Here is a 14735-nt window from a genome sequence, read left to right as displayed (position 1 = left end):
AGTAGGTCAGGCAGCATCCGAGGAGCAAGAAAATCAATGTTTCGGGCAAAAGCCCTTCATCAGGATTTTCCTGCTCCTCAGATGCTGCCTGACCTGCTTAGCTTTTCCAGCACTACTCTAATCTATACTCTGATCTTCAGCATCTGCAGTCCTCACTTTTGCCTTGAAGAGGACATTGACCTTGTGAAACTGTATCCAAGTATGCAGCAAGTCTCTGTGGTAATCACATCTCAGCAGTCAATTTAGAGGCTCTCTCTTTTGTTTGTTGGGAAGATCACTTCCCATCATTATCATGCAACAGAGGGAGCATAGCTCATGCATCAGGGTTCAGCACAGCTAATAGAGTTCTTTCAGGGGCTTCCATGCTGATCCTGAAAGCTCATTCACTCTGCAGAAAAGTCAGTATATTATTTAAAATTGAAACAACATTTGCATTAACATCAGATAATGCAGTGATTGACATCTTTCTTCACAATTAAGTGATCACTTTTGTTAACTGTCAGCCTGGGATTGACATCACTGGGATTAAATTCTGCTTTAAGTACAGCATGATTTAGAAGGGGACATTTACAGAATACAGGCAGTATCGAGAATCCGTTCTTATCTCTATTTGTAGAGAAGCTGTACACAATGCAGGTCAATGTAAAGCAGCTATTCTTACAATGAGTCTTTAAAATTCCAGCTCTCTATGGGATTTCATTCACAAATACAAGTGATCGTAACTTGGACATGTGTAAATTGCATGTTGGTAGGCTTAGAATAAAAACATGAATACATAATTAGTTGGGGATGTTAACTTCAGTAAGTTAACGTTGATCTTGTCTATATGGATTGGATCTAAACATTACCAGGCAAAATAATGGAAACCTTTAAAGAGATGTTTTGGATGCAGAAATGGAGAATGAAGGGCCTACAAACGTAGATTGCCCTGGATATAAAGATTATAGTGAACCAGAAAAATGAAGTTTATAGCAATTACTTAGCAGAGTTTGTTAGTAAGAATTCCCTGGAAGTTTGAAGCATGTGAAGTGATTTAATTGAAACATATAAAAAATTCTGGGAACGTCACAAGCTGTTTCCCTTTGTGGAGAGTCTAGAAGTAAAAGTCATGGTCTCAGGAAAAAGGTTGGTCATTTACGACTGAGATGAACACAAGCTTTTTCCATTGAGTTGTGAAGCTTAAGAATTCTCTATTCCAGATGCTGTGTCATTGTCTGTTGATGTCAGCCTTGATTATAGTCAATGTTGCATAGGATGCTAGCCCTGGAAGTTACAACTCTATTCTACATACTTTGATAATTATTTGGAATGATGCCCTTCCTCCCAGGGCTGCTGCATATGGTGGACACCACTGGAAATGAAACAGTACTAGACAAGTGACGTACAGCAGACTGGAGTTCAGCTGAGTAGGTTTGGGAAATACAGGGTCAATCAGGCAGGTAGGGTTATGGTCGCTTGGGTCAATGATGACAACAGACAAATCGTGGCTCACATTACAGATGTGTGCACATGCATGCATGTGGTAGGGGTGGACGAAGAGGGATATCCCAGGCAGAGCCTACATGGAAGCTTTTGCTGAGCAGCCTCTCCAGACGACGGAACTCCATCCATCCCCACAGGTAAATGAGCAGCAGCAGGGAAAAGAGAAGTACTTATGTGACCAGTAATTAACTAGTTAAGAACCTCAGTTAGCCTAAGAGTAGATTGCTGGTAAAATAGGCAGGAATGTAACAAGAATGGCACCCACTTGCCATCCTACCTGGTTTTATGTCAATCCCCCTGCCAACTCCAAAACAGTTCTGACTATAATCAAGGGGTTGATCAGAGTATATTGTCATAAAATTTCAGCACACAGGGTTAAGGAGCTCATTGTAAAATGAATGTGGAGTCTGATCTGTAAACAATGTTATGATAGCATTTACATAAAAGACTGGTTTGTTTCTGGATCAGGCTAATTAATTTAGCTTCAATGGATTCTTGCTGATCTATTTTTCATTTCACCAATGCAAAGAATGTCACAGACTCAGAGATATACAGCATGGAAACAGACCCTTGGGTCCAACTCACCCAACCTATCTAGATATCCTAAATAAATCTAGTCCCATTTGCCAGCATTTGGCTCATTTCCATCTCATTCCTTCGAATTCATGTACCCTTCAAGATGCCTTTTAAATGTTGTAATTGTATCAGCCTCCACCAATTTCTCTGGTAGCTTGTTTGATACACACACCACCTTGAGTCAAAACGTTGTCCCTTAGGTTCCTTTTAAATCTTTCCCCTCTCACCTATACCTATACCCTCTAGTTTTAGACTCCTCCACCCCAGGGAAAAGACCCTGTCTATTCACCCTATCCACAGCTCTCTTGATTTTGCAAACCCAAGAGATCACACTTCATCCTCCAATGCTCCAGGGAAAATAGCCCCAGGCTATTCAGCCTCTCCCTGAAGCTCAAACACTGGCAATATGCTTGTAAATCTTTTCTGAACCCATTCAAGTTGAACAGCATCCTTCCTACAGCAGGGAGACCAGAATTGAATGCAGTATTCCAATAATGGCCTAACCAGTGTCCTGTACAGCCACAACATTACCTCCCAATTCCTATACTCAAAGCACTGACCAATAAAGGCAAGCATACCAAACGCTTTCTTCACTATCCAGTCTACTTACGAATCCACTTTCAAGCAACTACGAACCTGCACTCCAAGGTTCTCTTTGTTCAGTAACACTTCCCAGGACCTTTCCATTCCGTGTATATGTCCTGCCCTAATTAGCCTTTCCAAAACGCAGCAGCTCACATTAAATTAACTCCAACTGCCACTCCTTGGCCCATCTGATCACAATCCCATTGTACTTGGATGTAACCTTCTTCGCTGTCCAGTACACCTCCACTTTTGGTGTCGTCTGCAAACTTATTAACTATACCTCCTATGTTCACATCCAAATCATTTACATAAATGACACAACACCTTGTGGCACACCGCTGGCCACAGGCCTCCAGTCTGAAAAATAATCCTCCACTACCATCCTCTGTCTCCTACCTTTAAGCCAGTTCTATATCTAAATGGCCAGTTCTCCCTGTAAGTAAAAACAATGACTGCAGATGTTGGAAACCAGATTCTGCATTAGTGGTGCTGGAAAAGCACAGCAGTTCAGGCAGCATCCGAGGAGCAGTAAAATCGACGTTTCGGGTAAAAGCCCTTCATCAGGAATAATACCAGGTATTCCTGATGAAGGGATTTTGCCCGAAACGTCAATTTTACTGCTCCTCGGATGCTGCCTGAACTGCTGGGCTTTTCCAGCACCACTAATCCTAGTTCTCCCTGTACTCCATGTGATCTAACCTTACTGACCAGTCTACCATGAGGAACCTTATCAAACGACTTACTAAGTCCATATAGATCATGTCCATTGCACTGCCTTCATCAAAAAACTCAATTTCCCATGCACAAAGCCCTGCTGACTATCCCTAATCAGCCCTTGCCTTTCCATTTACATGTAAACACTGTCCCTCAGGATTCTCTCCAACATTTTGCCTACCACTGATGTCAGGCTCACTGGTCTGTAGTTCCCTGGCTTTACCTTCTTTCCTAAAAGTGGCACCATGTTAGCCAACCTCCAGTCTTCTGGCATCTCACCTGTGGCTATCAATGATACCAATATCTAAGGGCCCCAGCAATCTCTTCCCAATCTTCCCAGAGTTCTAGAGTATACCCGATCAGATCCCAGGGACTTATCCAACTTTTAAGACATCCATCACCACCACCTCTGTAATATGGATATTTTTCAAGATGTCACTATGTATTTCCCCACGTTCTCTATCTTCAATATCCTTCTCCACAGTAAACAGTGATACAAAATACTCAATTAGTTCCTCCCCCATCTCCTGCAGTCCCACACATCGGCAGCCTTGTTGATCTTTAAGGGGCCCTATTCCATCCCTTCTTACTGATTTGTCCTTAATTTATTGGTAGAATCCTTTTGGATTCCCTTAACCCTATTTGCCAAAGCTATCTCATGTCCCCTTTTTGCCCTCCCGATTTCCCTCTCGAGTTTACTCCGACTGCTTTTATACTCTTCTCAGGATTTATTCAACCCCTGCTGTCCATACCGGGACGTATGCTTCCGTCAAATTCTTGACCCCAAACCTCAATTTCTCTCGTCATCCAGCACTTCCTACGCCTACCAGCCTTGCCTTTCACCCTAACAGGAACATGCTGTCACTGGATCCTCATTATGTCATTTTTGAAGGCTTCCCATTTTCCAGCCGCCCCTTTACTTGTGAACATCGATCAACTTTTGAAAGTTCTAGCCTAACTGGCCTTCCTCCAATTTTGAACTTTTAAATCTGGTCTATCCTTTTCCACCCTTATTTTAATACTACCAAAATTATGGTCACCGGCCCCAAAATGCTCAGTCACCTGCTCTGCGTTATTTCCCAGAAGTAGGTCAGGTTTTGCATTTCTCTAGCAGGTCTATCCAAATACTGAAGAGGAAGATTTACCTGTACACATTTGACAACTTTCTCCCAATCCAAGTCCTTAACACTGTGGCAGTCCCAGTCTATGTTTGGAAAGTTAAAATCCCCTACCATACCACATATTAATCTTATAGGCAACTGAGACCTCCTTACAAGTTTGTTTCTCAATTTCTTGCTGACTATGGAGGGAGGTCTATAGTACAATCCCAATAAGGTGATCATTCCTCTCATTTCTCAGTTCCACCCAAATAACTTGACTGGACATACTCCAAGCAATTTCCTCCCTAAGTACAGGTGTAAAGTTATCCCTAACCAAAAATAACATTCCCCTACCTCTCTTGCCGACCTTTCTATCCTTTCTATAGTATCTAAATCCTGGAACATTGAGCTGCCAGTCCTGTCCATCACTGAGCAAATCTCTGTAATTGCTATGATATCCCAGTCCCACGTTCCCAACCATGCCCTGAATTCATCTGCCTTACCTGTTAGGCCTCTTGCATTGAAGTAGATGCAGTTTAATTTATTAGTCCTACCTTGTTCTCTGCCTTGTTTCTGTCTGCCCTGTTTAACTTGCTCCGTTTCCCAACGACACCAGTCCCAGACTGATCATTTTCTTCACTATCTCTCCCCCTCCAGGTATTCTACCCTCGATGACTCACTTTAAAAATTCCTGCCTAACATCCTATACTCTCTCCTCAGAATCTTGTCCTGTTCTCTTCCAATATGTACAACGACCTTCTGCTGGTCCCTCTCTCCTTTGAGAATATCCTGCACCCTCTGAGATCGCCTTCATCCTGGTATGAGGGAGACAAAACACCATTCTCTTGTCTTGTTGTCTGCCACAGAAACATCTGTGCCACTGACGAAAGGGTCTTCTATCACAATCAATTGCTTGGAACCGGATATACCCCTCATTATATCAGAGCCAGTGTCAGTACCAAAAACCTGGTCATCAGTGCTACATTCCCGAAAATCCATCACTCCCTACATTCTCCAAAACAGATCCTTTCAGGAATTTCCTTTTCCAACATTTGATAACTTTTCTGTAGAATTAACCTTCAGGAAAAATTACATTATCCATCTGAATAACTGAAAAACCTTTCGAAGATAGACATTATGAAACTAATCTTTATTTAAGAATGCCAACAGGGTGGATCAATGGTTAATCCCAAGTTCTGGTTCCTGTTGGAATTTCAGTACCAGGATACTCAGGCATTACTTGACTTGGAAAGAAAAATAAAAATCATTAAAATAATACAGGAGAGTTATTGCACCAACTTACGTTTCTTTGTCAAAAATGAACTTTTGAGTCGAACTTCAGCTTGCAGATAAAAAGCCAAAATGTAAATGATTGTTGCAGAAGCAAACAAAACTCCAATGCCTTCAATTAATCTGTATACTACAGGGTACACTGGAAAAGGCCAAAATAAAAGAACATGTGTAATTAAGAGTATACTGATTAGATAACAATTCAGGTTAATAAAAATTTGACTTTCAACATGTTCGACCAGTCTTGGCCTGATTCCAACTGTGAAATCTGTAGTTGAGGACTGATCTGGCAATCTAGAGTGATACTTCAGTGTGGTGTTCCCTGCACAGTGCTGATTTTCAGAGGAAGTTCTAAACTGGGTCCCATTTGCCTCATTTAAAATAAAGGATCCAATAAATTCAATACTGTGCTTGATTACGTGACAATACTCACTAAAATACAAAGTATTGCAATTAATTATTGCTAAAATGCTATGGCACAGTCTAAGCATGTAAAATATGTTTAATAACTCAGAGTGCTTTCTTTGTCAGAATTGTATAATAAAAATTCAGATAAGAACATAAGAACCAGGAAAAGGCTATCTGGCCCTTCGAGCCCACTCTGCCACTGACCTTTTTGCAGCCTCAACTCCACTTACCCACCTTCTCACTAGAACCCTTAATATCTTTACTGTTCAAAATCTTTCTTAGCATTAAGAACATCCAATGAGGAAGCTTCAACTATTTCACTGGTCAGGGACTTCCACAGATTCACAACTCTCTGGGTGAAGATGTTCCTCCTTAATTCAGTCCTAAATCTGCTCCCTTTAATTTTGAGGCTATGCCCTCTTGTTCTATTTCACTTGCCAGTGGATACATCTTCCCTTCATTCTTCTAAATTCAAATTAATATAATCACAGTCTACTCAGTCTCTCCTCATAAACCAACCCTCTCAACTCCGGAATCAACCTAGTGAATCTCCTCCGCACCCCTCCAGTGCTAGCCCATCATTTCTCAAGTAAGGAGACTAAAATTGCACGCAGTACTCCAGGTGTGGCCTCACCAGCATCCTATACAGTTGCAACATAACCTCCCTGCTTTTCAACTCAATCCCTTTGGCAATAAAGGACAAAGTTCCATTTGCCGCCTTAATTATCTGTTGCACCTGCAAACCATCCTTCTGCGATTCATGCACAAGGACACCTAGGTCCCTCTTCACAGCAGCAATGCTGCGATTTTTTACCATTTGAATAATAGTCCTTTTTGCTGTTGCTCCTACCAAAATGATGACTTCATGTTTATCAACATTGTACTCCAGGTGCCAAACCTATGCCCACTCACTTAAACTATCTATATCCGTCTGCAAACTTCCAGCCTCTTCTGCACACTTTGCTTTACACTCATCTTCATGTCATGTGCAAGTTTTGAGACAAAACATAAGGTCCTCAACTCCAAATCATCTATGCAAATTGGAAACAATGGTGGGCACAAGGATGATCCCTGAGGCACACCACTAGTCACTCAGACCATAAATACACTGATTTACCTCCACTTTTTGCTTACTGTTAGTTAACCAATCCTCTGTCCATGCTAATACATTGCTTATAACACTGTGCACCTTTATCTTATGCAGCAGCCTTTTGTGCAGCAGCTTGTCAATGCCTTTTGGAAATCTAGATACACCACATTTACTGGGTCCCCATTTTCCACCGTGCTCGCAATGTCTTCATAGAATTCCAGTAAATTAGTTAAATATGTTTTTTGAAAGATGCATTTTCAGGTTAGCTGTAACAATTGATGTTAGCTAGACAATATGTTGAAGGTGTTAGCCTCCTGTGTTCTCTGTCTATACCATGATGTTTAGATTGATTCTAGTCTAAAAAGTGAGATAACAGAGTTTTACATGAATTCATGTAGTTTTTGAGCAAAGTACAACGTAACTCTGCAAGCCAAATCATGACCCTAGTAATGGATTTTATCTTCTCACTTTCCATCTGTATTCTAAATTCAGCCGTACTGTGATCACTCCTTCCAAGAAGATCCCTATGAGATCATCAATTATGCCCCCCTCATTACACAGGACCAGATCTAGGATAGAATGCTCCCTTCTCAACTCCATTACATGTTGTTCAAGAAAACTGTCACCAATATATTCAAGTACACTTCCTGGAGACTGCCTTGGCTGACCAGGTTCAGTCTAATTGACATGTAGATTAAAATTCCCCATAATTGCGGTACCATTTTTACAGGCATGAGTTATTTCTTTGTTTATTGCCTGTTTCAATGTGATGTTATTCATGGTTACACAAACATGACACAGGAGAACACTTGCAGCTACCTGCTGTTACTATTAAGGTCAACGTAATATTTTAAAAGCAGTCGATATACACTTCTACAGTTCATTGATAAATACATTAAGTAGAATCTTACTGATCTAGTGGCTACCCTCCATTAGCCTGAAAAGTTCAGCGGCACACATGAACACCTGGGGCCAACTTGAAGACACCTCCTCCTACCGCCCCCTCGACCAACCATCACCAAACTATCATCTCCCAGACTGTACACAACCTCATCACCACCCACAGCTTCCAACCTCATAGTTCGGCAACACTGCACCGGCCAGTTCGACGTCCTACCCAAGATCCACAAGCCTGACTCCCCTGGCTGATCTATCATCTCAGCCTGCTCCTGCCTACCAAATTCATCTCTCCATACCTTGATACTGTCATATCCCCCTGGTCCAGGAACTCCCCACATACAGTCGGGACACCACCCACATCCTCCACCTCCTCGACAACTTCAGTTTCCCTGATCCCCAATGCCTCATCTTCACCGAGGACATCCAGTCCGCATACACCTCCATCCGCCATTACCAGGGCCTCCAGGCCCTCCATTTCTTCCTCTCCCTACATCCCCAACAGTACCCTTCCACTGACACTTCTTATTCATTTGGCTGAACTGGTCCTCACCCTTAACGATTTCTCCTTCGAATCCTCCCACTTCCTCCAGACGAAAGGGGTAGCCATAGGCACCCACACGGGCCCCTGCAATGCCTGTCTCTGTCAGCTACACGGAACAATCTATCTTCCACAGTTATACTGGCACCACTCCCCATCCTTTTCTCCGCTACATTGACGACTGTATCGGCGCCAATTCATTTTCCCACGAGGAGGTTGAACAGTTCAGCAACTTCACCAACACATTCCACTCCGACTTTAAATTCACCTGGACCATCTCCGATACCTCTCTCCCTTTCCTGGACCTCTCCATCTCTATCAACGGTAACTGACTCAACACTGACATTTTCTACAAACCTACCGACTCCCACAGCTACCTGGATTACAACTCCTCACACTGTGCCTCCTGCAAAACTGTTATCCCTTAATCCCAATTCCTCTGTCACATCTGCTCCCAGGAGAACCAGATGCACCACAGAACACACCAGATTTCTCTCTTCTTTAAAGAAGACAATTTCCACTCCCATGTGGTTGATGATGCCCTCCAATGCATCTTATCCACTCCCCGCACCTCCACCCTCGAACCCCACCCCTCCAACCACAAGGACAGAACCCGTCTGGTTCTCACTTTCCACCCCACCAACCTCTGTATACATCGCATCATCCTCCGCCATTTTGCTGCTTACAAACGAACCCTACCACCAGAGATATATTTTCCTCCCCAACCCATTTAACTTTCTGTAAAGACCGCTCCCTCCACAACTGCCTCGTCAGGTCCATGCCACCTAAAAACCCTCCTGCCACCTTCCCCTGCCACCGCAGGAATTGCAAACCTGCGCCCACGTCTCCATCTTCACCTCCATCAAAGGCCCCAAAGGAGCCTTCAACATCCAATCAAAGGTTCACCTGCAGTTCACTTACTGTATCCGTTGCACCCAGTGCTGTCTCCTCTACATTGGGGAGACAGGATACCTACTCACATAGCGCTTCAGAGAACATCTCTGGGACACTCACACCAACCAACCCCACCACCCCAGGCCAAACACTTCAACTCCACCTCCCACTCTGCCAAGGACATGCTGGTCCTGGACCTCCTCCATCGCCACTCCCTTACTATCCGATGCCTGGAGGAAGAGAGCCTCATCTTTCACCTCAGGAACCTCCAACCCCATAGCATCAATGTGGATTTCACCAGTCTCATTTGCCCTCCCCCCACCTTACCAGAGTTCCAACCATCCAGCTTAGCACCATCCTCCTGACCTGTCACATCTGTTCATCTTCATTCCCACCTATCTGCACCACCCTCCCCTCTGACCTATCACCGTTAACCCCCACCTCCATTCACCTACTGCACTCTCAGCTACTTTCCCTCCAGCCCCACACCGCCTCCCATTTTTCTCTCCCCAGCCTCCCAGCGTCATTCCTGATGAAGGGTTTTTGCCCGAAGTATCAATTTTCCTGCTCCTTGGATGCTGCCTGACCTGCTGTGGTTTTCCAACACCACACTCTTGACTCTAAGCTCCAGCATCTGCAATACTCACTTTCACCTGGCAGGAGGTCCCCATCAAATTTATGGGTGACTGCTAAGTAAACAGCTCTTATTGTGCTGCCATCTCATTCTCAAGATCCCCAATAAAGGTTGGGGCCAAGCTGCATTGAGCAGGTATGTCACATAGAAAAAAAAACAATGCAACTGCTGGACAGGAAGCCTCTCTGAAAATCACCGAGGTCATATGGGTTGCTCTTCCTGTAGGCCCCCCACAGACTATCCTTTGTGGGCTCCACTACAAACCCACCAACTCCCACAGTTAACTGGACAATGCAGTTCTCTGTAACGACTCCATTCTGTTTGCCCAGTTTGTCATTCTCCATTGTATCAATTCCAATGTTGCCACCTTCCACAGGGGGACATCCAAATTGTCCACATTCTTCTTCAACTGAAGGATTTTCTCAATATTGTGGTGAACAGTACCCTCAACCATTTAAAACCATTACCCGCACTTCCACTCTCACCCCTTCTCTTTCCTCTTATAATACTGATAGGGTCCCTCGGGTGCTCACTTTCCATCCCACCAGCATCCACATCCAAAGAATCAAAGACTGCTACTTCCCCTCCCATTAGTGGGATGCCATCACCAGATGCATATTTCCCCTCTCCTCCCCTCCCCTGTCAGTATTCCGCAGGGACTGTTCCCTCTGGTACACCTGGTCCACTCCTCCTCTAGTCTCAACACCTCAGATCCTGCATGGACTAGCTGACAGGAGTACTTGCAGACACTTTTAGCCTTTCCTTACTAGGATGGGAGGTTCCCAGCTGTTTCAAAAAGACCACTATCATCCTGTTGCCAAAGGAAAAATCAGGCAATGTGCCTTAAAGACTACTGCCCAATGGCTCTCCCATAATCTATAATTATGAACTCCAGCCTCCCAGATTGCCTTGATCTACTCCAATTTGCTTACTGTCACAATAGGTCCATGGTAAATGCCATCTTCCTGGCGCTATACTCATCCTTGGAACAATGGATAACAAGAACACCTATGCCAGACTATTTACTGATTTTAGCTCCACCTTCAACACCACAATTCCAATAAAACCCATCTCCAAAGTCTGTGATCTAGGCCTGTGCTCCACCATAATCTTCAACACTGGTGCTCAACGAGACTGAGTTCTTAACCCTTTTCTATACTCATTATACACTCACAATTGTGTGGCCAAATTCAGCTCTAACTTAATTTATAAATTTGCTGATGACACCACTGAAGTGGGTTGGATCTCAAACAATGTCAAGACAGAATACTAAAAAAAAGAGATAAGACACAGTTTAGTGGCATGGTGAGAAGACAACAAACTCTCCCTCAATGTCAGTAAAATGAAGGAGCTGGTCATCGACTTCAGGAAGTACAGTGGAGGAACATCCATGATGTATCAATGTTGCTGAGGTGGAGGTGGTCGAGACCTTCAAATAAATATCACCAGTGATCCATCCTGGTCCATCCAACTCAGTGTGACAGTCAAAAAAGTACACCAATACCTCTATTTCCTCAGAGGCTAAGGAAATTCAGCATGTCCACAATGACTCTTACCAATATTTATAGATATACCATAGAAAGCATCCTAACTAGATGACTGATATAGGAACCGCTCTGCCCAAGACTGCAAGAAATGATAGAGTTGTGAACGCAACCCAGTCCATCACAAAAACCAGCCTTCCTTCCATTGACTCAGTCTACACTTCCTGCTGCCTCAGGAAAGCAGCCAACATAACCAAAGACCCCCTCCACTTTCTACCATGAGGCAGAAGATATACGGGTTTGAAAATGTGTAGCAGACTTAATACCTTTTTTCCCTGCTCCTATTAGATTTGAATGCATTAGAGTTGATCTTTCTTTGCACCTTCTCCATATTCTACATTCTGTTCCATTACCTATGTAAGATATGATGTGTATTCGCATGCAAAACAACACTTTTCACTATATCTCAGTATATGTGACAACAATAAATCAAATTAAATCAAATCCCCACAATACCTTCCCATGCAATCATTGAAAGTGCAACACTTAGCTGTTTACTTCTCTCCTTACTATCCAAGGCTCCAGGCACATGCTCCAAGTGAAGCACTTCACTCAATTTAATTTGCTGTAAATGGTATTGACAACGTGGTCTCCACTGAGAAGACAAAATGCAGTCTGGACAACTGATTAATGGAACACCTACGTTCTGTCTGCAGGAATTACCTCAAGTTTCAAGTTGCCTGCCACTTCAACACATCATCTTCCTGGTGAACATTTTGTCTTCAAGCTGCTGCAATGCTCCAATAAGGCTCACTTCAAGTTTGAAGAACAGCACCCCATTTTCCACTTGGAGACCCTGCAGCCTTCAGGAGTCAATACTGAGTTCAATAACTTTAAGAGTCTGAACACCTTAAAGTCATACAGCATAGAAAATTACCCTTTGGTCCAACCAGTCCATGCTGAACATAATCCGAAACTAAACTAGTCCCATCTGCCTGCTTCTGGCCTATATCCCTCCAAACCTTTGCTATTCATGTATCTTTTAAACGTTGTCTTTTAAACCCACATCCACCACTTTGTCAGGAAGTTCATTCAACACCTGAACCACACACTTCAAAAAAATTTGCCTCATTTTTTTTAAATCATTCTCCTCCCACCTAAAAAATATGCCCCCTAGTCTCGAAACCCCCATCCTAGGGAAAAGACAACTACCAATAACTCTATCTATACCTCTCATTATTTCATAATCTATCACATTGCCTCTCAACCTTCTACGCTCCAGTGAAAAAAGTCCCAACGCCTATCCAGCCTTTCTTTGTAACTCAAACCTTCCATAGCCGGCAACATTCTGGTAGGTCTCTCCTGAATCCAGTCAAGCTTGATAACATCCTTCCTATAACTGGGTGACCAAAACTGGACACAGTAAAAAAGGCCTCACCCAATATTTTGTACAACTTCAATGTGACTTCCTAACTCTGCTGAGACAGGACTGAGCAATGAAGGCAAGTGTGCCTTTTTAACCATCCTGTGTATATGTGATGCAACCTTCAAAGAATTTATCCAAATTAAATTCCATCTGCCACTGCTCACCCATTGACCTAATTGATCAAGATTCCTTTGTGCCTTTGCCCACTCCACACCTGTTCCTGATAACAGTAAACTTTTGTGAAGTTCACCTGACAAAGGAGCTGCACTCCAAAAGCTTGTGATCTTTTGGCTCAGATAAGCCTGTTGGACTATAACCTGGTGTAATATGACTTCTAACTTTGTCCACCCCAATTCAACACCAGAAACTCACATCATAACTGTTAGGTGTTCCAATGTTCCAAAGGGAAAATCCACATTGTTTGGTGTGGTGGATACCATTCACCCTGACTGTTGCATCTTTCACATATTTCTGAGCAGGCTTCACCATAACCAAAGGGCATCTGTTTGAGTCACGACTATGCCAGATTACCTAACTCATACATTTGGTCAGCTGTGGAAAAAGTGTTGGATCCTGTCATTCTATTAACTAAAACACAGAGTTCATCTATCTGAAATAACTCTGCTATTCACCTATGGGCATTTTTATGATTCATTAGGAAAACAAAAGAGAGAAAGTGAGCAGACAGTTGCTCGACATCATGGCGTAGATATTCGACATCTTGAATCAGAGCACAATCCAAGGTACTGAAGCCAGTAACAAGATCTGTTCTGTTAAAATTTGGTCTGTTAGCCTCATTCATAGGCCATTGATGAGCTATAAGCATACATGACCTCAGAGGCAGCTTGCTGATCCTGGAATGCATCTAGATCATGAAGTCAACTGAAGGCTGGGAAGTGGAGGTTGAGGATAATGCCAGCATTGAAAATGTTGATGGGTTACAACAGTCCTTTGGTTGCATCTTGAGCCAAAGGTTTATACCTACTACAGAAGCCTTCTCATCCCTGAATAGAGTTCAAGGTCTACCGCAGACAGTAACCAACTGACATTCTGTGACAGTCTTGAAGGAATGTTGCATTATCAGAAGTAATGTCATACATTTGGACTGTTAAAATAAGGCCCTGTCCCTCATTACTTTCTTCTTGCCAATTTTCTTCCTGAAATTCACAGCAGAGCAAAGGAATTCGTTTATTTACACAATTGTAAATGCTGTTGTTTGCCTACAAATCCACAGAGGTTACATAATGTAGTTTGGAATGTCCTGGAGATTTTATAAGGTGCTGTAAAACTGCAAATTTTGTTTACTCATTTAACAACTGCTGGGACAGAAGTTGTGTTGGAGGGATCATGGTCTTTTCCAGCTTTCAGCCTTCCCATATTTCTTTCTGATTAGCAATACCGAAATAAAGCTGATGTGTGAACTTAAATACAAACACACACTTACCTGAATTACAGATACAGATCAGGCCTGCAGTCAACAGAAAGGCAAAGCCGAGAATTTGGAAGAACACAAAAACAGCAGTGAGAGTCACCTGTTGCTTGTAACCTAGAAATACAAACAAATAGATCAAAGGCCCACTTCACAAAATATCAAAAAAGTTACAGTTTGAGAAT

This window comes from Chiloscyllium punctatum, chromosome 41, assembly GCF_047496795.1.
Source record: "Chiloscyllium punctatum isolate Juve2018m chromosome 41, sChiPun1.3, whole genome shotgun sequence".
In the NCBI taxonomy this organism is placed as follows: Eukaryota; Metazoa; Chordata; class Chondrichthyes; order Orectolobiformes; family Hemiscylliidae; genus Chiloscyllium; species Chiloscyllium punctatum.
Note: the sequence above shows the minus strand (reverse complement) of the source record.